General features: G+C 39.9%; 1 long non-coding RNA gene across 1 annotated transcript; it reads right to left on the reverse strand.

Moving 5' to 3' along the window:
- Window positions 1-4,790: 4,790 nt before the first annotated feature.
- LOC111259629 (uncharacterized) lies at window positions 4,791-15,556 on the reverse strand. The gene is made up of 3 exons (XR_002679746.2): window positions 15,261-15,556; window positions 12,205-12,342; window positions 4,791-6,744 (listed from the first exon to the last, which is right to left on the reverse strand). It is a non-coding gene; the product is annotated as an uncharacterized LOC111259629 (long non-coding RNA).
- Between the last annotated feature and the right edge of the window lie 12,190 nt (window positions 15,557-27,746).

Raw genomic sequence — 27,746 nt, forward strand, 5'->3', positions numbered from 1 at the left:
AAGTAGTTTTATCACTACCTGTTGGACGTTTCCTCTCTGTATGGAACTCTACCAAAATGAATACCTTATTGCAGCGTACAGACAACCAATCGAAACTTACTTTAAACAACCATCTGGATCCATCTTGGGAAAGTCCAAAAACGATGACACTATAACTGAAAAAAATCGGTATCAATATAGAACTACAAAAAAATGTGTCCTACGATAATCGTGGGCCGTTACGTAAGTGGACAGATGTAACTGAACCGGCGCGACATCACTCCACAGCATACGTATGTACAGCTGCAAACGCTTATGGTGTGCCTAGCGGTCTAACGCAGGTATTAACCACTACGACTCTACGAGTCCTGTTTCGTCGACTTCGGTTAAAGTAAGGCGTCAGTAACTTGAGGATATGATGATAGACAGACTCTGCGTTAAGTAGCCAGGAATAACGAAGGGAGCTAAGCCATTTCTATTACACGATGAAGCTCAACCGCTGCTTTAGTAACCTAACAAATAAAGTTACTATTCAAATGGTAGAAGGTCATAAATGCATACTTCAATTGAGGAACTTTAAAAATTTAAGGTATACTGTTTTGTATTTCGCAGTGGATGACCCAAGATTAAAGATTTGCCTTTGCGGATGTTCATTTGTTAGCCTAATATAGCTTTGATCCGATTTTTATAGGTTGCTAGAGTGTTATCCTGAAAGGGCTGCACCTTAAGCTCTGGTGATGGATCGACCAGGGCGTGGTTTCTTGTCCAAATGAGCACGAAATATCACTGACCTTTTCCAGCGATTTGTTCTGCAGTTGTTGAAAATCCCAGTTTCGTCTAGGATACGATTACAACAACGGGTCAGTGTGGCTATTTACTAACAAATAGAACATGTATCAAAGAGAACAATAGTAAATCTACTCCTGAGCAAAAATTTGATCAGGTAAGGCTACGTCCAAGATAAGAGATTGACTTCAGACATAGACAGATAGAATGAAATTTGTGTTGGAGTCAGTCGCGGGGCATATGCAGTGTTTGATAGTAGGCAGATTGATGCAATAGGGGAAGCGAAACAAGTGGATTTAAAAAATGAGCTGACTTGCAACAAATTAACAAGCTTATTGGAGTGTGATAACTGTAACTAGCTTAGTTAATACGGTTAGCTTGTTTTTGTCTTGGATCGTAACTGTACCGAGGCGACGGGATCACTGAGAAAATTGGAAAATGATTGGTTTAACCATTAACCACGAAGTATGTGAAGTTTCATTGTATTGCAACGGGATTAGGATCGAATCGTATGAATATCGCCGTAATAGCGTAGAAGAATTAGGGATACGTGAGACGTGCGTTAGTTTGAAACCGGTGCAGAAATTCTTCGTTTCGACCGTCTTAGGTAATAATAGACAGAAAGCAAAACGTTTTCTTTGGGTTTGAGCATAACTGCAAGCGGATAGCCGCAACAGAATAAATGCACAATCAAAGCAGAGTTTATTTTATACCGAGTATAATATCAGTTAAATCCTCTTATATTTTTATAATAATTTTAGAATTTTTTTTCATTAAATGTTTTAAATTTATAATTTTATAATAGTTGCGTGACTGTTCAAAGCTACTAGCGCAACCGTGGCGTTAAGTGGACCGGAAACGATAGCCATTGGTGTGTACTCGAAAATCGTAAACGATAGAGCTCACAAGCAAGCTAGATATCCGGACGACAGTTCTTCAGTATTGAAAAGACATTCTAACTAAGAGTCACATATTTCTCCGTTGTGGTGAAGAAAACAACTGATCACTCAACGGAACAAGGTTACATAATAGATTAAGTAAAACGTCGCTTTCATAATCATAATTGACGAACGTATGATTAGTCGAGGATTACTATTTACTTTATGAATGAATAACCCTACTTCCTAAATGTTATACTTTATGTTAACCCCCCTACTGTTTATTTCTAGATTCTACTCCTATAAAGAGCCGACTTTCGCAATCCGCAATTTCGGTCGTGCTTAAAAATGCCGATCTATTTCTTCATAAAAGCTGAACGTACTCGAATAAACACTGCTCCGATTGATGATGCTTCGGGACGTTTGCGAACTCCAAGTTTTTGGTGTACATCAACGCGACCCAAATGGATTCTAGACGTTTTAACTGATGCAATTTTTTTCCAGCATGCTTTTTTAAAAAAATTTTTTGTCAAGTTATCTGGAGCGAAAGTAGTCGTAACACTCAAATTCTGTCTAAAAAAGGGTAAATACTTTTTGCATTGTCCTGATAAGTGATTGTCGAATCACGTATTAAGATGATAACGGGCCAGATGTTCTAATTCTTTCTTTTCAGATAAAATAAAAAAAAAAAATTGTTTGCCTGATTCTTATTTTCTGAAAAGAAAGCAACGCTAACGGATAGCCACAACTTTCTTTCAACGAACGTACTCTATAAGACAATCTGCCTGTTGTCTAAAGCCCTTTTAACAAAGGCGAGATAAGTCAAGCAAATATGTAAACATTTGAACGGACTTTTTAGTTTACTTTGAGAACATCCGCTTCGCACAGGCACGTTTAGATACCGACGCATGTGAAATGTCGACAAACCACAATGTTTGAAAGACTGGCACGTCAACGTTTTTGTACAGGCTTTTGAAGGCCTTCGTTTTTGACCTAACCGGCATGATAATGCGACGCTACGAAAATCACGAATTATTTTTAATAAACAGTATAAACAGGAAGGGAACAATGCTACCAGCAGCGCTGTGTTCAAGTACGCACAGGTTTGCTTAAAATACTAATTTTCCTGTTCTGTTAGAGTATTCATTGATACAAACGCAGATAAAGGAACCTATATATGCATTTACACCGCCGCATTACTATACGGGTAATCTAAAAAGTAGCGACATGACTAAAGCCAATTTCGTAGAAAAGGACTGCAATGTTCTTTCTGGTTGCATAGAAGATCTCGACCCAGTAAAAGCGAAGCTTGCATTGACCAGAAGACTTCAAGAAGGGAACGATGAAATGGACCAGCCCAGCTCTCGGTTGTAGGCGTTTGCATCACCAACATGCAACGAACTCACGTCTACGCCCAACTTAGGAACCCACATGTTATGCTTAGACGTGCATATGGCCAAGCAGACTATAACCGTTGTTCAACTAACCCGCTCCGATCGAAGCGAACTTGGAAAATCTTTACATAGCCAGGCAGGATGCTTCAACAAATAAAAACTGACGAAACGATTGGGCCTTGTTCATTCATTTCGATGGCTTCGTGCTGTAAACAAGAAACTCGTTGGCTAACAAGTAAAAGAAGAACATTTAACAAAATTCACTTATGAGTTTGTGCTTGCGTCAGTGTATGCAAAATCGGTTTAACACGGGGCAAATTTATTTTTTATTGTATTTGGCATCATTTTCAGACTTGTTTTTCATACGCATTAATTTTTGACAAGTTTTTGGGGTATTCGAACATGGAATTATTATTATCGCTACCAGTTGTTTTGTACGTCTACACACTCGAAGAGTTACTTAAGTGAATCAGGTAATATATTCGGTTTTTCATAACTACTAATTTATCTATCCTCCGTCTCCGTTGAACTTCTGTAGGGCTGCGATTAAGCTAGTGCCACACCAATGATCTAGAAACATGCGTCTGACCGAAACTTCTGATACGTCGGAAGCCCCGGGAGTGCTTACTTGATTCGCCCGCCAGTGATCAACTACTTGGTGATTAACGCACACGATGTATGGCAAGAGCTATTACTGGCCAGATCGGAACCAGCAATTCTGCTGTCCCCACGATAGCGCATTGAGTAATACTGAGTGATAATTGAACAATAATTGAGTGTTTGCCTGCTTAACTTAGAGGTAAACAATGGTCTGAATCTGAGTCCGTGCATAGACCCAAAGTCGGATGCCTGAGCTAATGACTTTGTTTCGAATTTTATAACCAGTGTCGCCGTTAAGCATTTCATCAAACAGCACAAAATGAAGTGTGTCTGTGCCTGAATTGGAACCTTGACCACAATATGCCGCAAAGATTAAAAGGTAATCATTTTAGCAAATAATTTACTAAGCTACCACGGGGGATGTAATAATGGCTTTAATGGCGACGAAACACGTATTAATGGTCGTTATGTTAAAAATGGCCCTTAGGCACCAGAGAGAAGAAACTATACTGGAACCGCGGTCTGTCTGCGTCTCACAGCTAGGTTTTCCTGAGTGCTTCGGTTGCTAACGCTGGCCGAGATAGTGCTTGGGCCAGGAGTGACGAGTGCAGTTGTAATCATGCAAGCAAAAGGGAAAAGGTGTCTAGATTAACAGGGATTAAACTCAGTCAAGAAATACGCAGACCACTTGTGGAAATCACCTTTGACCTTTGACGTAAGCAGGAATAGCGAGGGCTACCCCCAGACTCTAGCCGAAAATAAGAACGAAAAAAAATACATCGTTGTGTCGATATGACATCTCGACAGTGTTCTCTTTTGATCTGAATGCTAAATTAAAAAAAAAAATCTTATAATCTGTTATATTTGTTTTTACCTTCTTCCTACTTTCTGCGCCCACAAACACACTTCGGCTAATTGTACTAAACGAAACCGCCCTCAAGAGCTTTCAAAAAAAATGCTAATGGTTTATCGATCAATCGATGCAGAAGAGTTTAATATAACGTTTACATCGGGTATCTTTATAGCTATACGTGCTGACTTTAAGTCATTCACAGAGAGTTTTTCCACGCGGTTTTGATAGCCAAAGTTGAATGGTTGTGTCTCTAAAAAACCTCTGTAGGAAACACCTTTGTAAGAAAAAACACCATGCTCATAGAGGCCTCTTTTTCTTTTTATTAAGTGCTACTGGTAAGACTAACTACTCGATCGGACATGGAAGGCGCTAGTATCGTATAAGCAGAACATGAGAATATTCGGCAAAATGTTTGACAACTCTTCATCTATACTACTAACTTTTTCGTTAGCCAAGGCTGATACTTCTCGACATCAGCGACGTAGCAGGGACCATATTGAACATATTACAGGCGAGAATTGTTATGACACTTAGGTCTGCGCCGCGAGCTGATATTCAAGGCTAAATAATCGGGCGTCTTCTCACCTACCGGGTGAGCTACACTCTCAGAACGTAAATATTTATTAAACTACTATTGCGATTTTATATTCGTGGTCCAGACTTATATGAAGATTATGCAAATCACAAGCGCTGTCCTGCCCATCGGTTCAAACCCACAAAAACTTTAATAGCTACCAAACACTAAAACATGTACTCATGCACATCTCTGAATAATGAACGCGATGCGAAACGGCGTATGAACAAATATACTTCGAAGTTACTTTGTGATTTTAGGCTTAAAATTTGTTTGAACTTCAGCAAAAGAAAAAGTGTTTAATATTTAAAAGTAGATCTGTTATTATACTAGCTCCGCATCATCTATCATATTCGTATTAAATACGGTCCCCACATCTGGGTTCTAGTACAATCGATAAATCATATTTGCTAAATGTTAATCAGTAATCATCGTTGTTAGCTTTGCATCCCCTTATGTGTCTGCAAAAATGTGCCGCCTTGGCTCCTTTGCTCTATGGCCTTATTCTGCATTCTAGTCCAGAGACCCTGCTAAACTCGACGAGTATATGCCGGCTTTTCCAGACGAACGCGTTCACCACGCCTGAAGTCCGCGTATGGCCTACTCGTCGTTGTACGTCACTGATGGGGGGGGGGGATGCCTATTCAGCGGAGGCGGTTTGGTTCTGCGGGTAGAACTTGCTGGCTGCGTGTGTACATAAGACTCCTGGCATTAGTTGGCATTTATTTACACTACGCACTGGGTTGAGGCGTGAGGCAGTGCTGCGGAAGTGAGTGCGAGCAATGAGGACACTCCGACAGCTTCACCGACGTTCACACGTGCCAACTTTTACGCTGCCCCACCCTGATCTGCTGAAGCGTGGCGCAGCGGGCTACATCAGCCCGACCCCATCGCCATCGTGGTAGAGGGAATTCAGAACCTTTAGCCGATTCGCGACCCCCCACCGATACCAAACTCGAGACTCCTGTGTGCCCCTTATCCAACGAACGCATAAGGTTTACTCGAATCAGACTCCCGTAACCCACAGTCACTTCTGAGTAGAGCTCGAAAAGCAACTACTACTACTACTACTACTACTACTACTACTACTACTACTGCCAACGTTTGGTATCTCTAGAGAGAGCAACAGGACTGAATAACGAAAACATGTTCGTTGGACACGTTATTGCTTGTGGGAAATGGTCTAATGGGTAGAGAGTCGTAATTAAGAAGTTAGCAGAAATTGTCTCCAGCTCATTAACACAAACCAGACCAAAACAAAAAATAAAGTGATAGGTTGATTTGTTTGACACGAGATGTGATTTTTTTTTGGTAAATATGGGCTTGAGCATCGTTGCCATTTCTGTTGCGCGAGCAAAACATAAATGGCCAGCTTCTTTCAATATTTTCGATGCTTAGACATCCGTATGAGCTTAGCGAGGTTTGTCCTCTCTGGCGGGATTCCCGAACTTCGTTGGACACTACCAGCATAGAAGGCCCCTGTGTCTATGTTGATGTTGAAGAAGGCGCCGACACTCATATGTAAAATCGATACCATCGCACATTACGCTGTGTAGGATACACGATCACGGAACGATACGCTTGAAACTTTCTCGTTCTGGCGCTTCCGTACTTGTTGACAATATGAGCTGCCGTTTGTTGACAAGATGGTGCCTTGAAATTCCCATTGTTCGTGGCATACTATGTGGAAACATTTTCAGTTACTACGCAACCTTATTAATTGGGAGGAATAACCCATTTCTCCAAAACAAAGATCTACTTTTCAATCTGCTAAGTTACTTAGCTTTTAAAAGTTAGCTTGTCTAATCCTAATGGAAATGCTGTAAAAGGGGCCGAAGGGTTATTTTGTATAAACGTTTTCTAACAACTAATAGTCTATCGTGCCAATTTTAGGTAGCTAAAGAAAGTACTGCTCTGTCAAGTGTACTAGCTCGTAGTGCCCATATGGTAAACTAACTGCATGCTGACCTTTAATATGTACATTATACGCGTCTATGCACTATTATTAAAATGTTCTGAAACTCTATTTTTCTTCTAGGCAAGTCTACATAGTTTTTTTCGTTGTATAGAATTGCCCTATTTCGTACGACGTGCTTTAAAATGCTAAATAATAGAACTTAAATTTGTCAAGCAACTCTATGCTGACCTTATATAAGCAAAAATAAGTAGCTAGGAAATAAAAGATCGATGGTACGTGCGAATATTTCAATTATTTAAGTATTTCACTGTAGAATGGACAATCCAAAAGGTTGCTGGGGCTGTACACGCACACGAAAATAAAGGTACATTAAGCCCCCGAGCTAAAGGTCAATTCGGCAAACATTTGTTTATTTTAAGAGAAAGCAGCTTTTTTTTTTTTTTTTTTTTTTACAGTGGTGTATAGGAGCCAACTCAGGTGTACTTTTCGCATGAGGGGCAGGTTTCGGCACGAACGTCGTCGACATTACGCTGTTAACTGATTAGTCGCATTCAGACTATAGTTAGGAACATTGGTCTCATAAGTCCTCGATTCGGATACGAATTATATAACGGAGAAACACCAAGCGAAGGTTCATAAGAGTTTCAGAGAACACTAGAAAAGAGGCGATTGGTCTAGAATCAGCATTTTTGCATGGCAGAAAGGAGAGGAAGTGTCTGCCACACCGAGAACGATGCCTCAACAAAGCAGCTGTTTATTACGCATGGCTATACACCGTATTTTTAACGCAGTTCGATAGGAAGATGTTTGAAAAGAGTACGCCCGCACCTTACCTCTGATAGTGAGAACCCACAAGGTTTACGCAAACTATTACTGGTGGCCACATTTTTATCTGTCAAAAAAATTAAGGATGATATCTTCAGCGAGATGCAATTAAACATCTGCCAGAGAAGGTAATTGGCCAGAATGCCACCTGTTGTGAGCTAATGAACTCTGAATGAATGGCGGTATTCTACCAAACGAAGAACTATCACCATACCTGAATTCTAAAATAATAAAAGTTGGCTCTGTGATGTTTCTAAGCGAGCTAAGATAAATAGTCGTCAAAGCGACCAAAAAAAAAACATGATCTGCAAAGTATCTTTCCCAAAGAGCCTGGGTTAAACGTGGCTTCCTGGCACTGTATCCTGGCACAGGCAAGGCTTTTTTTTTAGAGTTGTAGATGACTAAATCATAACAAATATTTTTCATCAGTTATATAAGAAAAAAATGCTTCTTGTGGCCTCCAGTTGACCTGATGTGTACAATCTACATTTAATAATGCTACACGACAAATACTTGCTGATATAAATTGACGAGAAGTCTCAAGCTGAAAGGTAACAGAACTCTAATTTTAGTTAAAAGACATGCTTATAAATCTAGATGCCGTTGAATATTCCATTCAATCCGGAAAATCAGGTAATGTTTACTGAAGACAAACTGTCCAAGTAATTTGCTCTGCAGGAAGAAGCTGGCGGACGACAATGAGTACCAAAGGGACGTCGGGTTCGCACGAATTTACTTGGCCTGTTATATATGGCAGAGGTGGCGCGACCGACTTACTACACTGACCGTCTGCAGCAATTACATGCAAATGACGCCACTCTATATGACACTGTCTCTCATAGCTGAAGTGTCTTGCAGCCTCTTGTTGAGGAACAACTTGTATGCGCCAATGATAACGCCATTGTAAGCAAACGATGGTTTCCTCAACTTTCCACTTCAACTATTACCAGGCATGTGCTCATTGCTCCGAGGCTGGTACTCTCAGAAAATGGCTGGAACTGTATACACGATTGGCAAAGTGTGCAGTCGTTTAATAGCGTCTCATTCATTGACAGGCTCTGCTTGAACAAACACGGTACTCAATAGGTAAACCGTATAGTATAGTATGATTTGGTTGATAGTATAGTGAAAGATAATTAAACAGTACGGATAAAATTAATTAATCTAGGACTGCCACGTATAGGTAGCCTTATAAGCTTAATTTGGACGTGCAGTTAACTATTGACGAGATGACACTACGTTTTATATTATACTTTCTTTTTGTAAGTATATGAATGATTGCTAACGTTTACCTAGATTGTTTCAGTGATGAAGGCGATGAAAGCTTTTCGCATAAAGACATGCGCCGGTTTAAAAGAGAGAATTTTCATTTCTGCGTAAATACTTGCACGACCTGCATTTGGCCTTAAGATCCATTCAATGTACGAAAAACTTCTTTCAGAACGTCGTTCACTTGTTACCGGTAGCCTTGACTCTGAGATAGAGTCTGTAAAGCCGTCAATGCCTTCAGGAGGTCCTAAAGGACGTAACAGCTTTGCCTTAGCTACATGTAGAAAATACCTGGTTAATGGCAAAAGACTGAATTGCCCCATGTGAATTAAATGCTTTTATTCAGCTATTTGTGAAGTATCGATTACTATAGTTGTCGCATCGCCCCAACTTCGCGTTAAAATTACGTTATCACAAGTCCACGTGAGGCAAAAAAAAAATGTTGGCGACAAACGGCGTTCAGGCTTCCCCTATCAGTTACATAATTTGCTGACGCGGTACGCTGACGTACCAAACGTTACTCACTTCTGTTTGGGTTAATGTTTAAGCATGCATATGGTTATCTACTTTGAAGGAGTGATATCTTATTCTATGTCGTCAATAATCGTCACTCTCATAGTATAGTGGGGCTGTACCTGGTCTTCCCTCAACAGTTGCTTGGGTAGAAAAGTCAGGCAGAAGTAGCGGGAACACGGAAATCATGAATCGCAGAGAATGTGGATAAACAGCACTATAATTATGTATCTAACTTTATATATATAAGCTTAAATGTATTAAACAAAGCCGGTAGACATTAAGCCTGATATTGTATGTTTTCGAGTCTACGCCGGGCAAAGTTTTTAGCAGGACCTCAGTTTGACATAACGATCGAGTCTGAACTGGTAAAGATAGCTCGTTGTGGAATTTTTTTATTGGGTTGTTCCTGCCTAACGTGTACAATGAACTAAAAACCTGAGAAAACTCGAAACGGATTACATATCGACCAACAGTCATGGAACGTCCCTATAGTTTTGACAAAACTGTAAAAGGATCAAAGAGCGTCGTCTCGACCGACATGTGATATCCAGAGGGCATAAAAGCCCTGTTGCAGTAATTTGTTTTCTGTTTGCTTCTCGCGCGTTACTATGAAAGTGGTAATTCTTTCATGTTTTCGAGAGTCGTACATATCATCATGCTTGATTAATGCTTGTCATCATCATTAATGCTTGTCTTTATTTAGCAACGATGGAGCTATTAAGCGACTATTCTCTCGTTTATACATATTTGTAAATGGGTAGTCTGCTAAAATGGTCAAGCTAAGCACAGGTAACCAATGCGACACTCGATACATCATGTTAGGTAAGTTCCTACTAGCCTATTTGACGTTTGTCAATTCTCTTGCTCCAGCTCAATAACCATAACGGGTACAAACTAATCGAGAATGATGAGCTGAGGACCAAAGATGTTATTCAGTCATAGGTGAGACATGGACTGATCCGTTTCGCCTGCTGAAAAAGAATTAGCCAAGTCAAGCCAATGACGAAAGGACCAAGTTTTTTGATGCTCATGCCGAACAAATTTGAGTGCATACGATGGGGTATTTATTATTAAAAAAATACTGTGCGAACAGAAAATGGTCAATGATGTTATATGTTTCCATGGGCTTCTTCATGGACTGGATGGATGGAAAGCTTCATGGACGTGTGATGCGACAGCCGATAATACCCCGTGCGGCTATTGAATTTCAACGCATGATTTAATTGTCATGCTTTAATTACGGAGTAGATTGAGGAAAACAGAATGAGCGGCCTGCTTTAGCGTTTATATCCTTTGGATATAAGTCTGCGAAATCTTAATTACTTTCGGGCCTTAAAAAGGCTGATATGTGAAGAATCTTACCGTCAGTCCTTTCGAGCAGGCCAACGATAATAAAATTAGTTATAGTAGGTCAAGCTCAGTGGTAAAACAGCTTCCAGAGCGCTGGTTTAGCGGTATCAAAATATTGGTGTTTCATCACACATGGTTTAAACGTGTTTTGACCCGCTATATAATTCCAAACAGTCTAATACAAACGGTATTACGAAAGTTGTAAGTACCATACAATTTTCAAGACGTTTTATGCCATACATATAAATACTGTATGTGCTATAGCAATATAGACTATATTAATGATAAAAAATAGAAGTATACGTAAATCATTTCGTGACATTATAGATAGGCCATCTGTGGAAAATTTATACAATTGTAACATAAATAGCGTTGCCAGGTCGAAGAGTGACCATATTCGTAAGACTTTTAATCTGCGTACTTTTCATCTTGCTTTACTTAAATATTAGGATTCGAAGAATTTTCCTATAGTAAAGTAGAAGTTGCTGAATCTGATTTTAAAAAAGGGTGGTCTGCGGTAGCAATATGTAATAACCACTGTGTATCGTAGAGAGCATCCAACTGTAAACTTGTCTTGCCGATTGAGTTGCATTTGCCCACAGATGTTGCCATCTGCGGTTACCGTAGAAGATCAGTTTTTTAACATAAATCACAATCATGCAAGAATAGATCATTATTATACCGGAAAGTAAGCGTTCATAGGGCAGTTACTTATCTGTTTGAACGAAGACAAGGTCAGGATGCTTCTACTGCAACATGCCCTATAAAAACCCAAAGCCAAATTTCCACCGAACTGATATAATGTATCCAGCTGCTGCTGCAAACTGCTATTTGTATAATACAATATCTAGTGTATAGCACAAAGATAGACATAACTTCGCCATATTCAACAAATGTGATAATCAACTACACTAGAAGCCTGTGTACTAGCAACACCTATAACATCCGCTGCTGGTTATGACGTATGATTAGGAAACAGACGAAGTAAGTGGGTGTTTCAGCAAACCCGAGGCATTCTTTCTAAGTACGACGATGGGGCACACTGTGTACCTGGCTGTCGATACTCGTTTTCCCACAAAAGATTCCTATACAATCGACGCTCTGGTTTCGAGTGTAGGGAAAAATATTAAGCTTATCTACTTGCGTAAAGGCAAAGGAGTGCAATATCGATTGTGACTTCCACGCTATGAACGTGCTACCAGCAATGGGTTAGGAAAGATTAAATGATCGGCCAAAATTCGGGCCGGCATGTGGCTACGTACATTGAAGCAGCGGGGAAGCGTTACGCGATATGCACGAGACTGGCTTATGTTTGACGCATAACGGTTGTTGATACCGGCGTAGACGTAGATACACTCGAAATATTATCTCGACCATTTGCCTCCACTCCATCGAAAGCCCTGTGAAAATGTAGCAGTATGCTTCGTCAAAACTATAGACAGATGTAGGCTGACAAGTTTGTATTTTGTTAATTTTTTTTGGCTAAGATGCGTGTGCATATAGCGCTCGCGTATTGTTATAAGCTCCACCTGCTCAAATATGTTAGTAAAAAAAACTTCCCTCAGGGTTACTAACTTTAACAAGCTTTACAATTCGCATGCCTAATCGAGAAGAGACAGCAGGATTCGAGAACTCAGGCTTCCGTCGTCTTCAATGGCGCTCCAATGGAGCTTTAGTCTTTTAATACAATTCTGTGGCGTAATATGTAAGTGGTTGTTCTGTGTCTTTAGTAGCCAAAACCTTGGCGTGAATATTACGTATCTATGATTGTATGTCATTTTGTAAACTAACGATCTGGTATTCAACAGACCAAAAATAGGCATCGATGACAGCGGTACATATAATAGAGATAGAAAAAAGGTTGTAAGGAATTTTTCTAAACGAACTCTTCGCACCGCTGAAAAGCATGGCGAGTCTTCCACCGTTTTTTATGATATATTGAAACCACGAAAGGTTTTACTGCCAGCCATGTTAAAGCTTGTTAACTGCTAGGGAAACTATCGGAAATTATTTGAGGCGTGCGATTCAATTGCACAGATCAGCCAGGAAATGCAGCCACTTGTCAAGTTGCAGAGAACGCATCGTGCAGGTGGATTTTGACACGCTCACAGCGAAAGCGAGATCGACCGAAACAGAAGGATTCGGTCGAAGCAGCAGTCATATTATGCTTAGACTCCATGTTTACGGATTTCACGGCAAACTCTGCTGAACTGGGAACTATTACAGTCTTACCGATGTCCGAAAAACTTGAAAAGCCGGAAAATTGAAACTGGAAAAGCCATGTTTTTTTCAGCTTGTCCTTTTCTGCTGCGTGGAGTGGCACGAGATGCGGAGGAACCCCTTGCTCTATATCGCAACTTTATTAAACATAAAGTCGTTGTTGCATAGTACGACGATGTAGGTGCATCAAATATACTGCTCGGCTTACGCGTGCTCGCATACAGTCGACTGATAATGATACAATGTCTTTAGAGGAACAACCAAAAGAATTTGTCCGAGCCGTTAACCACACAGACCTCACGTACTCGTAACTGGGGCCGCTATCGATCTAAATTTTTTTACAATAATACAACAACAAACCGCTTTTGGAAAAATGTTAGCAATCACTATACTTATACTACGCAACTCTTACGAGTTACGTAGCGTACGAAAAGCATGTCTGGTAAAAAAAAATATGGTCTTCGGGGGGCCTTTCTTGATCCCTGTGCCAACTGTTTCTGTAAACATTGCATAGAGCTAAGTCCTATATATACGTGCACATGCTAGGTCTTCAAGCTTTGTAGCGTTGGCTTACTGAGCGTAATACGATAAGGAAGTAGTGCGTAGATGTAATATTTCTAAGTCCATTTCCCTATGATTACAATCTGAAAGAACCTTTGAAACCTCAAAATGTCTGTACTTGATTTAAGCTTAGCTCCAGATAGACTCATTGTGCGTTTGGCTCCAAAATAAACCGTGTTTTGACGGTAGAACCGCAATTACACGTGAGACGTTTTCAAGTAAGCTTAAGCATTTTAACTATCAAATCGATTTTACCGTATGCATGAATTTAATATAGTCGGGTTAATGATCACCCTTTCGCAAGTGTTCACGTATTTATTCAGACTATAATAGATCGACATATTTAGTCAGATATATGCATGCTAATTTAGAATGCAATTCTATTGTCGCCTCGGCTGGAGAACACAATTCCAGGTTCTTAAAGCGTATGGAAATGGTAGACTTACACCTAATTGAATGTTTATTCAAGGGCCTACTCAGATGCTGTATTCATTAGGACGCACAGAGAATTACTAAATGTTGATTGTTGTCAAGTATTACATTCGTTCGAGCTAGTATATTAAGTGGTCTGACTAACATTGTACATTTTAGCACCTTACGGTTTGGCGAAAACGTGTGTTCGATATTGGTACTAATGGAGTACCCGCTTCAGGGAAGATATAAACGACCTTGCAGCCATAGCGGGAAACAAGAAATTGGCACCGGAATCTATGCGAAAAGCATCTATGATCAAATTTTTTGTGCAGGACGAAACGCTAATGAGATAATGAACTCGTGTTACCTCAGATTTAGAGTGTACTGCATTGCGAATAAATATGCAACTGTAAAAATATCAGATCCCAACACAGCTCAACGGAAGTACACGACAAGCAAAAAACAAATGAATGCCATGCAAAAGTGCATCTCCGATCATTCTTGTGCTTCGATCAAATCGTAAGCACGGAAACTTCACATGTGTGGGAGTACCATATCATAGATAGTTCACGAAAAAAGGCCGGCATAAAAACCAGTCAAATTAAGCGATCTTGTTGGTGTCCTTCGTGCGTCGGTCAAGAATAAAATGACAATTCGTGTTCGATTTTTCTATGACAGGTGCAAAGAAACGCTCACTGGCTTGCTTACGACTTAGGGTATCTGCCTACAACAGGTGAAACGTAACTGTTTTGGCAAGGTTTCCGGCCTTATCGTGGTGTCCGGTAACGTGGACGTCATGACACCACACATTTCCAAGATAGGAAGACCCATCGTTAAAAATTACTTGAAGAAGCTACATCTGTCACAGATGTAAAGATTTTCGTTAACACATTTATCTTCGTTCACATACAGTCTTAGAAACCAAACTTAAAAAGATACAAGGATTTAACTGCAAAGTACGAATGCAGTGGTGATAAAAATACATTAAATGGAATATTGATAATAAACGAGGCGATTCAATCGTCGATTAGATCGATAGATTATTGTCAACACAGCACCCTTTTTCACAATTTATAATTTAATCAACCTTATGTTTCTAACCTAATCCTTACATTGGACTTACCATTATTAGCGATGAATATCTGTCCGACTATTGATATCTTTTAGCGTTTTTACAATGTCTTCGTTTGGCATATCTATGAGAAAGTTTTAAACGACAAGGAGACGTACGTTTTATTTACCTATTTCTTTACTCTACTACAGAAAGACTCTGAGAAAAACATTAACGCTTTTACTACGCGAAGTACCATTTAAATGACGAAAAATGATAAAACATAACGAACTGAGTAAGAGGTAATGTATAATATATAATATAATATAAAGTGGCATAAGGAATGCCAAAACTGAACGTGTTGACTGTTTTGCTTATGTAATACTAATACAAAAATAGTCATCTGTATTCGAAGTAATTCTTCGTACCAATCGAAAGCTCTTGACAAGCTAAGACGGAGTGCTACACATGTTTACATGTTTACATTTCTAAATCTTTGCGTTAAAAACGCTATTTAAAATGTGTAAAAAGTTAACATGATATACTGTGTAAAGGCTTTTTTTTTCTTATTGTATCTCGATACTACACTGGGTACCTAAAGTGAATATTCCACCACGAAGATGGCGAAAAGCCAATTGAGGTAATCAGTTCCTTTTATGTGCCAACGAAGACGAAAATACGCTTCAAGCTACTTCTAAACGCCTTTTTCGAGCAAATTTACCAGAAAATTTTAGCAGCCAACATGGCCAGTGGTCTTTTTTTGAGATTTTTTGAGGGAGATACAAAACATTTTTTCTACTCAAAACATCACTTTGTTGAGACCGGCCGACGGAACCCAACAAACTTACTGACAATGCAGTCAACCTAAGCTAATATTGTTCTAGTCTCTGAACCTAGACAACACTAAAATGAGTGTCTTAGAAAAAAAACCAACGTAGCTTTCGATGATATGGAATTATAATATATATTAGTTATATAGAATTCTACACCTAAAATTGGTATTTCGCTTTGAAAGAAGGAAAAAACATTGTGAAGCAACGAGACGAAAAAGCACTTTGAGGAGTTTTCAATGGTTTTTTGAACGAATTTTCAATAATCAGATGTTAAGTACATATTACGGAAAAATCTTGATGACGTTCTCGAAACATAGTAAATATATTACATTATATTACCTCATTAGTTGTAAACAAGGAAAAAAAACCATAATTTTTGTTACTACCTTTTAACAGGAAAATTATGTTAGATCAAAAAAATAATTAAGTCTTGATGACGTCTGAATAACAGAGGTAGTTCAATAAATACGCATATAAAAAAAAAACCTTCAATCACCGGGACATGAAACAAAATCAGTTTGTCGCAGCGTTTATTCGAATTCGCAGAAGCTCGACTTAGGTACTTCGCTAAGGGGTAGGCCGAATACTGCTATATACATACTACTCGTGTGCGTTGCAAAACAGATTTAATTCGTCGCGCAAGGCCTTTGGGCTCGGTCAGCGTAAAAAAGCCGCGTAACTATGTCGTATAAATGCATACTATTGCAAACCAATACATCACGGGCGAGTCTATAATTAGCCTCGTCAAGGAGATCATATTTGTCCATCTCGCGCTATCCGTCTTGGCCGAGACTGTCAATCTACGCACCTACGCAGTAGCCTTCTCGCCTGCCTTGCTAACTGATTTGCGAGACCCAACTATCAGTCTGTCGATAGTTCAAAAAAGCGAAACTTTTGCTTTCTCGGGGTCACTAATTATATACCTGGCATTTATCTTCAACAACTATTTGATTGGCGATTTTGCAATGTTCCTTGTAAGGGTCGGATATTCAGCTCGGTAAAATTCTTTTCTTGCAAAATCCCGAGTTTACCTTCCTTTAAACTTCTGGGCTTGGAGGAAGGCTAATTCCGTGCCTGTGCCTGTCGCCACCTCCGCTACGTTCAACGCTACCAAGCTGGTTCATTTATGCGACGGCTTCACATAGCTAATAGGTCACCAACACAGGAAATTTTTTTATAAATTTTAAATTATGTGCCTTACGAATAGAAAGCTAAACCATGTTTCTCGTAGCCAGCCCTATCTCTTCGTCCCTTCACTTCATACCGACGACAGAAGTTTCGGATTTCAATACATTTCGGTATTACGGATAGCATTTGAAGATACACGCGGATCTTTGTGTGACCCTATTCCCGCAATGGTTTATGGCTCGAGCCGTAAAGGTAGCGTTTGCGGTAAAGTCAGTTTAGGAAATCGATAGGGCTTGTATCGACCATATCGGTAGCGTATGATTGGTGCTGGCTTCATGAAGCCAGCAGATTGGTTATACGAGCCCTACCCTTGCGAAAGACTCGTAGTTTCGATAGGCGCAAGGTAGGTAATTTATTGTACTTACAAACAACAATGTATTGCGCGTTCAATCCATACTATGATGAATTGCAACCCTGTCGATCGTGATATTTAGTGACAGTCAAATGGATCGAGACCTGAAATCAAGTTAAAATAAATGCGGGACGCGTACACGGATAGCGCATCAATCGGTTCATGGCGAACGTTGGCTTTCTCAGAAAGACACTTGAGGATATTCTTGTTCATGTTTCTGAGAATATCATTAAGTCCATCATTTGTGCATGGATTCCTCCACCGCCAATTCGTAAATCCCGATTTGCCGCGATTAGAGTATGTCGTACCCAGCAAACGAATCCTAAATTCGATTCCGTTGTGTATGCCAAAGACTGGCCAAACCATTGTTCTATAAAACCTGATTTCGGCTTTGGAACTGTCATAGGCGAAGCCACGTTCACAGTAACTCCGGCTGCATGGACATGGTTCAAGGTTTCACTTGCTCAACAAATTCAATAGTGCACCTTGGGCCATTCGAGTATTATACCGGTAAAAGACAACAGGGAATCGATTCTGGGATTTTCGCATTGGGAAAACGTTTCATGATGGACTAGCTGCTGATACCGGGTGCCTCTAGGACCTTCCCAAGAAACGTGTTAAGGTAACCACTTAGCCGCTCATGTCACAGTGGTTACTCCTGTTAGGTCTCAGATGCTATCCATTCCATACCAAATGCCGAACAAAAGTTGAACTTGCAGCTGGAAGCAGGGCCGGTCCATCGAGAACACGGACTCCGGGAACATCTGCACATGCTTCAACAGTGAGTACTGGGCCATTTTAGAGCACCGTGCCTAAAACCTGGGGCCGCTTAGGCGTAAGTTGTATAAAAGAGATCGCTCATGACCCGTTCGTAGTTTAGGTTAAGCTTTCCATACGGAAAGGCACTAACGACACTCGACTTGAAAACGGATATCAACGCAATTTTACTGCGTATAACTGACAAGTTTTGCGCACAGGGTGTAGCATCCAGTAAACGTTCGGAGCCCGCTTATACGCACAGTATATAACGCGTTCTGCCAAGGGTTTCGGGGAACCGAAATCCAAGGAATTGCTTTTTGCTCTATATGATGAACGTTCCTCGAGAAAGTGAGCCTGCACTTTAAGAAAGCTACAGATGAATAAACGATTTGAGCAGAGGAAGTCCGGACCGTTAGAGTTAGAAGGGGGCTAGGTAGTACTAGAAAATTCGAAAAGGCAACGCGTGGGTTGTCTAAGAAGCATAAGCCCACTGCCATCGATCCTTTATGACCGTGAGCAGAGTTGCAATCTCAAGCTTTAGCTTCGACATATCTGGGAAGCCTTCAGCTGATCATTTGAGGCCGTCAGAGGCCAAATGGATTCCAGTAAATCAACGCGGCTTTTCTGTTACATTAATATTGAAGCGGACGCGGAAGTTTATTATTATAATTAATGTGTTTCCGGTTTCGGCAGGAAGTCGGTGTATAACACCTTCCAACTGACGAGCTAACTGCTAATCGCCAGCAGTCGAGTTTCATCACTGGAGCATTGTTGGTGTCAGATTGGTAAGATGATTAGAAGCTAAACTACAAGACCAAGTCAAACGACCGACACACCTGAATCTTCACGGGTCCGCTCTCGTGTGCCATTAAATCGTAAATGGGGCAAACAAACAGGATGATTTGAAACAGAAGTTGAGCAAGCGCTTCCCGCTGAATCAGGAAAAGTTCTTCAAAAGAGAAAAGGCGAAAAGGAAACCTCTAGGACATCATCAAAGCCAAATGGGCCTTGATGGACGATGTGGATGATTTGCGAACGTCAGGTTCCAGGTTCTTTCAATCGGACCCTTTGGTTATCCAGTTTACAGAGGCCCATATCATATAGAAAGTTCGAGACGACATCGAACCGGAGGGAATGGAGTGAGTGCTAGCTACATTAGACGCCTGAGCTTACGTACGTGCCGTATCTATGTTTCTAGAGCGGACCGACGGTTAGTTTCGAGCTCGGGTTACTAAGCGGGAGTGTGGGCTCATCGATGACAAGCGGCAGTAGCTGACACACATAAGGGATGTCTAGTCGGTGAAAAGAGGATAGAGATATCTGCTTCCAACAATCTGGTCCATGATGTTGATCTCGGAAGACCACTCGAGAGGAACAAATTTGTTTGGGCCAATAAGTATGTGGTATGCGTCAGTGCACGCTGAGTTATTTTTACCAAAATGTTGCCGGGAAGCGTCAACTGATGACCAATGAACTGTTAAAATGGGCTCGGAACCAGTCGACTATCTAAGGCTATGGCCCAGACAGACGAAGTTCTTTATTTATCTTCCATAAATACGTTCGTATAACAGCACAGCATAGGAGCCACCATTCACAAGTTCGGTGCTTGCTGAACCAAGAGCTTCTGGTGCATATATTTTATCGTCGGGTATGATACCGAATTTCGCGTTCGGGAGTGTTGGTGTGGACCTGACCGAAACGTTGCGCAATAAATTTGAGCATCTATGGAAAAGACTGAAGGAGCCATACAGAACGTATCTTAATACACATATGGTCTCGCCGCGCACTCGCCGTATGTGCATCTTCAGGAAACGTGGCTGTAGTATTTCGTGGCATCCTCTTTTCCGATTTTTAAATCATTAGGATTGCTTGCGATAATACGTCAAGTATATGAAGATGTGCCTTCATCTTCAGCGTGCGCCACGTGAAAATGATGTGTCAGCTGATCGGCTTATAATTGAGAAAAAAAGAAAAAGAAAAGCCCCCTAGTCTTTGGCCTCTCTCCTTGGGCGTACTCCAAAGCCAGTTTAATGCCCAATAATGAGAAACCAATCGACTCTTCTTAAAGCCAAACTATATTTTTTCAAGCTCAAAGATATTTCCCCTAATTTATTGCTCAACATTTTCATGATAAAGGATTTAAGTGCCTTACTTACTATACTGAGGAGGCAGAACGCCCTGTATAAATCTGGTTGTGTGTAGGAAACTTACCAGATTTTGGTGTCGGTACCAGCCCAGTCTCTTGTTTGTTCACTCCTATTTTTTTCCACCAATCTGCACAATGGGTATTCACCTAATCTCAGATCTCAGACATTTCCCGCTGATCGTTTTCGGTGTTTCAGAAAGTGTTTTGATTGTTTCTTTAATTTGGGTAGTTGGATTGCACTCTACAAACCTCACTTTCGGCCTAGAAATCGCTTTCTTCTCTTCGATAGACTTTTTCCACTTCTTTTTTTTTACTTCGCTTGTCGATTTAAGCTTTTTACTTAGCACGATAGAATGACCCCATTTGCTATAATACATATGTAAATGCGTCACACAGACACTTTATTCACTTCTAATATATATGTAAAGGTGCCACACAAACAAATTATTGCTTGCATTTCATTTTTTTGCTCGATGAGATACACAACTCAAACCACATAAAAAAATATTAAGCAACGAAAATTTTTGAAAGTTTACATCATGGTTGTATAATAAAAATAAATCATAGCGTGAAATGAAGGGCTATTATTTCTAGCAATATAATTAGCTATCGGGCAATACAAGATGGAGAAATAGGTCATTTCGGATTTTGAACACAACAGATTTTTGACGCATGATGTTAAAAATTCGTAAACAAGGTGTTTTAGCAAATACTGAATCGTTAGTAAACAACAATGTATAAATCAGTCAAAATAACGCTATCAGTGGCATTTTTGTTAACAGACTTAGCAGGCAACGCTATATAAGAGCCCTCCTGATATGAACTATTGAACGTTACTACGGAACTACTAACAGGGAGACACACGACATAACTTCATCCTAGAAGCCTTTCATCACGGAGTGTCAGCCCTGATATAAAGTATCGTTATACCGATGTTTCTATCCATTGATTGACGACTATCTGCTCTATTGCATCAATGAGACGTACCTCCTTTATGGATGAAGAAAGCCAAACGTATTGTTTGTTGTACGCCCACCATTGCCACCTGCGTCATGTTGTTATGGTTATAACCGTTTTTACACGTGTTGTCCGATGTGCGAGAATCGGTATTCGTTGCACAAGGTTACGGTTGCCGCCGTCAATAGAATAGGAAAATAGAGAAATTTTTACACGAATTATACCACCGCCAGCATTAGGCTGACGCAGAGTGCCATCTTGTGCAGCAGTCGCAGTTGGCTTGTATACGATTTTGGCTAGGTAGAGAAAAGCAAAAGAAGCGGCTGGACGTTGGATATCGAAAACACAATTGACAAACGGTTGATCATCTCAGGCAACCAACGAACACGTACCTAGGCATTTTTATTTTATCTGTATTAGTGCATCTCTTTAGCCAAAATATCTTCATTCCTTCTAAACTGGATGCTAGTACGTCTGCGAGCCGAGTACTATTTTCCTGCCACGGATACAGGACTTCATGGAGCATGTTTCATGCATCGTATTGAACTGTATTGAATGTATTCAACGATGCTTGAAAGGCGCACTCGAAAAATAACAGCAAACAATTTACATCTTGAAGCTACTATGTCTACAGCTTTACAGTCAATGAGGCTGTTTGATTCTTATTCGAAGCTCTTAAACATTTACATTATGCAACAGGAAATTCCAGCTAAATCGACCTCGGGTATTTAAATGGTCATTTTGCGTAAAGAAAAGGTCGGGCCTTTTTTTATACAACTCTTACAAAAGACTTGTGCCTGCGTTGTATTGCTACAGCTAAAACAGGAATATGTCAGCGATTTCTTTTCATCTACGCTACGTAGTAACTATTCGTAAGCTCGAAAGTTGTCAAACAAATAAATAGCTCGACAAGGTCCGTTGGAACGATCGCCACGGTCACCGGAGCTTAAGCCAATGGACGTTTTCTTCTGAGGCGTCGTTAAAACTAAGATCCTGTTTTTAAACCTTATAAGTGAATAAGACACTGATATAAACAAAAAAAAAAAAACGTTGCATAGTGGAGAAAGATAACGCATAATTAATGAAGATTTTCAGTTCGAATATATCGGACTCGAGTATATATATTCGACTACAGTAATCATCTTAACGCTATCGTATTGTACTATTCTTCTTTTTATACTGCTATGGTACAGAGTTCAATTCATTTTCTATTGCAATACCTTTGCAGTAGTCTGCTACTTTAACAGATATAAAATGATTTTATTCACCTTATGTTATGAGCCCATGATGCACATATATTGCCCATTATATGGGCAATTGTGTTTTGCTAGCTAGCGAAATCGCAGACTCAGCTCGCTTCGTATCTTTTCAGTGGACATTAATAAATTTACCTTTCGAATTTATTTATGTTGATGCATCTATTTCTGCTTCTTCGAAAAACTCGATGTGAACATACCCGTTTGTTATTTGATTTACGGAAATTCAATTTCTACGGGAATTCGTTGGTTTAATACTGCGACATGAAATAAATGAGCCGTAAGGTTTGTATTAACATTTAGTTGGGGGGTGAAGACATTGCTTTCTAATTAGTTTTGTTTCTTAACAGGCTAATAGAATCAAAATAAATGATTGTAGCTACGTAGAACTGTAATGTCGCTTAGTTATTCTAAAGTTTTAAGTTAGCGTTAATTAGTGATGGCCAGTTATACTGACGGTCTTTATCTAATCCCACTTAGTATAGTTAGTTATTATTCTTAACAATGCGATAATTGTTACAACGTGTGACCCATAAAAATATACTTGGTTCTATTGAATTTACCATTGACTCTATTTAATTAGCATCTAACCCAAACGGCGACTGTTCTTTTTCATGGATACAGCAGACGTCTGAAATTTACGCTTTGAATACCCTCAATAAAAGTCACTTCGGGACCTAAAATAGGCTGCTACCAATTCTAGTTCTCACACTCATTTTGTGTAATAGGATTCTATGGGAAGTGTAGGAAGGAGCAGAGATACCACCCAGTCTCACGCTTATACTTGCGTCTCTATAGACACTCCGTCGTTTTGTGCGTGGTTGCCTCTGGCAGCATGGCAGTCGACGACCTCAAGTTGTCATTCCTCTGCAGCAACTTCTTAATCCTTGTTTGGTTGACCAAGCTGCTTCTTATGCTGTTTTAAGAGTTTACCTACCTGCCTGGTGCGCGACGAACATCTCTTTATCGTTGGATCTTTTGTCTACCGACGTCCTCAACCTCCCCTTAAATTGAGGTGACATAAAGGGAGAAGCTGAGGGAAAAAAAGCGTTAGCATAATTTCAATTTACGATCGTTGTTGACTCGCCCCGCTACGTTGTCAGCCGACACCTGAACGCCTAAATCGTCGTTAAAAGAAAGGGTCACCGACCCTTGCTCCCTCAGCCCCCTACCTCAAAGAGGCGAAGGGCTTACCACACTCTCCGGCTGACCCCATTTCTCTGTGTCCAAAGTTCTTTGCGAACCGCATGCTTTTCGCCTCTCATTCCCCTTTATCGTTCACTTTCCTGACCTGTCCCATATTACCAGCTCTCTCTTTCTCTCCTATCGGCTTGCAGATACTCGGCATGGTGCCAACGGCAGGAGGATAATTAGAATCACGCAAGGTTGCAATTACAACATCCCTGTCGATCCAACGGACTCTTTCAGCCGTCGATCAACTTTTCTCCTTTCCTGTGACAGCAAGAAAGACAGGATGATACAGGATCGGAAATTCCTGTATTCTGCTTTTTAAATAGGCGAAAGAATTTAGGTTGTCTCCGCAAAAATATCACAGTATGATGTCATTGAAACAGTTTCTAATTGATATTGTGCGGGAGATGATTCTTCAGCCTTAGCTGCTTGTTGTGAGGTTCAGTCTAGCAAGTTAATTAAGGAGTTTTTTAGTTGATCCTAAGAGAAAAAATCGAGATTAATTGATTTTAATATACTGGGTGGATATATGGCGGAACAATAGCACGAACACAGATAAGCAGAAATATCACCCGATTTTATGCGTGACTGCTTATTAGTCTAGAAAAGAACCGCAGCGACTTTTCATATTTTAATGATTAAATTTTGCAAATTTTTAGATTCAGTGTTCCATGAACTCTTCCATAAGCAAAATATAAACGCTACCTATACTCGTATGTATGTTCATGTCTTCACACAACCACCTGTATGCTTCAAGCTATCCTCTAAAAGCATCTTCATCGCCCCTTCACCCATAAAGATAAAGCGCAAACAGGGACGCAGAGAAGTATGAAAACGTTCGCAAGTTGAAAGACCTTTAAATAGGCAGATCATTTAGTCAGGTGCTACCCAACAGATCCCATACTTATATATTCCAAACGTATTCGTCCACTCACAGGATAATGTAGACTATTATAAGGAATACCGCAGCACAGGGCGTTCAATCCAGGACTAAAAATTCGTTTGCCTGAATAATTTGCTCGAATTCTTGGTTGTCCTGCAAAATAGATCTATGCGCCTGGCGTGAATCAAGATGGGAGCATGACACCAAATATAATTTAGGTTATGGTGTAAATTTAGAATAATTAAATATAAGCTGCTTAACGTATTCTCATCTATAGCTGATGAACAAAAATGGGCCTTGACATAACCTATAGTAGCAACTTGTAAACCCCAGAATGTATATATTTCAGATACACTAAAGGCAATAACGTGCATGAATACAAATCGCTATTACGCTGCTGAATTTACGCTCGTATCCTGTTCCGGTTTCGGTATTACTTTTTATTGAACGATCTCGAGAAGTCTAGGCAAATGTAAATTTTTTCGAAGTTACTCAAATCGATTTCTTGCTGTTAACACTGAATAATTTACGCAGTACTAAAAGTTCTTTTCTAGTGCTTAATTGAGAAAGTTTATTGTTATATTTGCTCAGATATCTAATGAATGACGTAACTTCATTAGCCCTGCTTCATTTGCCTTATTGGTGTACAGCGCTTAACATTTACGCGTGCGTATTTGGTAAGAATTCATAATCATTAACATCTATCAATCAAATATTGATAAGCATAAAAATGGAAGGACTTGTCGCTATTCGAGCTTCATTAATAACATGGACTTTTGTTTAACGAGCTTTGGAAATATTTAATTTCTTACACCGCGCTAAGACCTCTCCTTGCCAAAAGCCCACAAAGCTGTCTATCTATCGCCCGTGGTGCAGTGGAGGCTATACTGAACAGGAAATTGCATTAGAAGTAGTAAGTGTAGTGTGATCTATGATAGTCAAATGTTACTGCACGGAGAACTAATCTAAAGATCACAAACCAATCTTAAAACCTTGTAATCTGCGCCTCAGTCTGAAGCTAGACAGGCTCATATGTCCTTAAGGTCGGTATGCAGGTATATGACCACGTTTAGGCCCCACCTTTCCTGGACTGCGGTTCTACACAGTTTAATGTTTTTTGTTTCCTTTCAGCCGCAGATCGTCTCAGCTTTAACTATAACCAGTTAAACATTTTACTGTTACATTAGCTCTGTGACACGCCTCGTGTACAGGTAGTTGAATTAATTATGAGACCTAATATTTCGCCGGATTCACGTTATCATTCGCTTGGGTTCTTCACTTTAACTAAAACAAAAATGGAACAAAGGCAAACCAAAAAAAAAACTCGAAGAACATCAAAGTTGGATTAGGATTGCGGTGATCGTCCTAGATTTCAACCAAAACATTCTGGGAAAGAAATACAGATTTTTTTTTCCCTTAAAAAGACATCAACATCCCGTTATGTCTTCATCGAACATTGAATGACAGTTAATGGGTAAAAGCGATCTTTGAAATCGTCAAACATTAATTGGTCTTTTACAAAGTAGTGCAAGTTTTTGGACACCGAATACATTTCATGAGAAGGCACATGGATGAAGCCTTTATTTGCCAACTGTTCTAAGCCGTACCGAAAACAAAACGATTATTTTAAGTGACTACAGCTAGCGGATCTTATTCTATCACAAAGAATCCCATTGTTTTTTTTCGTGGTTATGTGGACCCCAAGTCGAGCGGGACAGAGGAAATCAGTTATTGATCGAAACTAGGGATGATAAGACGAAGTACTTAACGATTTAAGTAAAAATGTGAAATAACTGAAAGCTACGACTATACCGTCGTACATAAAATTTTCAGTATATCACAAATTCTTATACATTCGTGCGAGTTTAAGGCTGATCGAGCACAAACTGTGAAAGGATGTGCTATTCGATACGGTATTTTACGGTGGGCCATAAGCGCCTTGAGGTAAACCTCATAGAGTCAAAATTTGTGAATCTCCCATATCTCAGACATGTGCGTCTTCCATATATTGCACACACAGCGCTAGTATAGTAATCGTACCTTCTTAGCACCCTTTATGAAACTCCTTCTCCATAAAAGAATTAACTTCTCCCATATTCTTATATGTATGTTTTACCAGCTTATTAGATATCGTAATTTTAGTACATTGCGCTTTAGTAGTTTTAAGCTATGCTGTTCCAATTAACAACTGTAAAAATACGAGGATAGTACTCAGCTTTTATGTAGATAGATAGAAAGAAAGAAAGAAAGAGAAAATCTTACTCGCGGGCTACGTACCATGAATTAAGTGCATTGGTATGTCGCTGAATTTGAAATTCTGGAAAATGAACGCACTCACTCGCAGGACTTGTGGTCCTGTTGTTTTGCTACTTATGGCGCCTTGATATGGCGTCTATCCGATCTGTCGAGTTCGCTAATTAGATAAATTAATCGATTGGTTAGTATTTTCGGAATCACCTATTTTTAGCTAGAGTATAACAAAGCTGTTCCCATTAGGAGTTTAGCCAGGGCAACGATGAGAGGGGACAGCGATAACTTTAATAATAATACCTTATTTTCCTCATCACCTTGTTTTTTTGCTGATCACTAATGTTTATTAACGTATATTTTATTATTTGCACGGAACTCTTGCTATCCAGTCCGTGGTGCTTAAACCTCTTAGTTAACAACCCTTCTAGTTTTGTAGTAGATGAGCATCCTGTCAACAACATGGGGAATTCCGTAAACTATATGTAAAATCACAAAATATCACTTCTTCTATAAAGTGTTGTCGTAGAAATCTAGATCTATGTAGTTACTCTCAATTCGTATTCACGGATGAACTGTTTCTTTTAAAAATAAAAACTGATGTTTCACACGAACAGATGGACGAATCGATCTCTAGCTTTGAAGTGGATGTACAGGACATATCTGTAGCGCGTCGACTTCACATGGTCGTGCTTGCATAGTCGGTTTGCCGCGAGGTTTTCCGTATTAGCCCACGCCAGGCAAAC

Source organism: Varroa jacobsoni, unplaced genomic scaffold (genome assembly GCF_002532875.2).
Source record: "Varroa jacobsoni isolate VJ856 unplaced genomic scaffold, vjacob_1.0 scaffold_353, whole genome shotgun sequence".
Taxonomy (NCBI): Eukaryota; Metazoa; Arthropoda; class Arachnida; order Mesostigmata; family Varroidae; genus Varroa; species Varroa jacobsoni.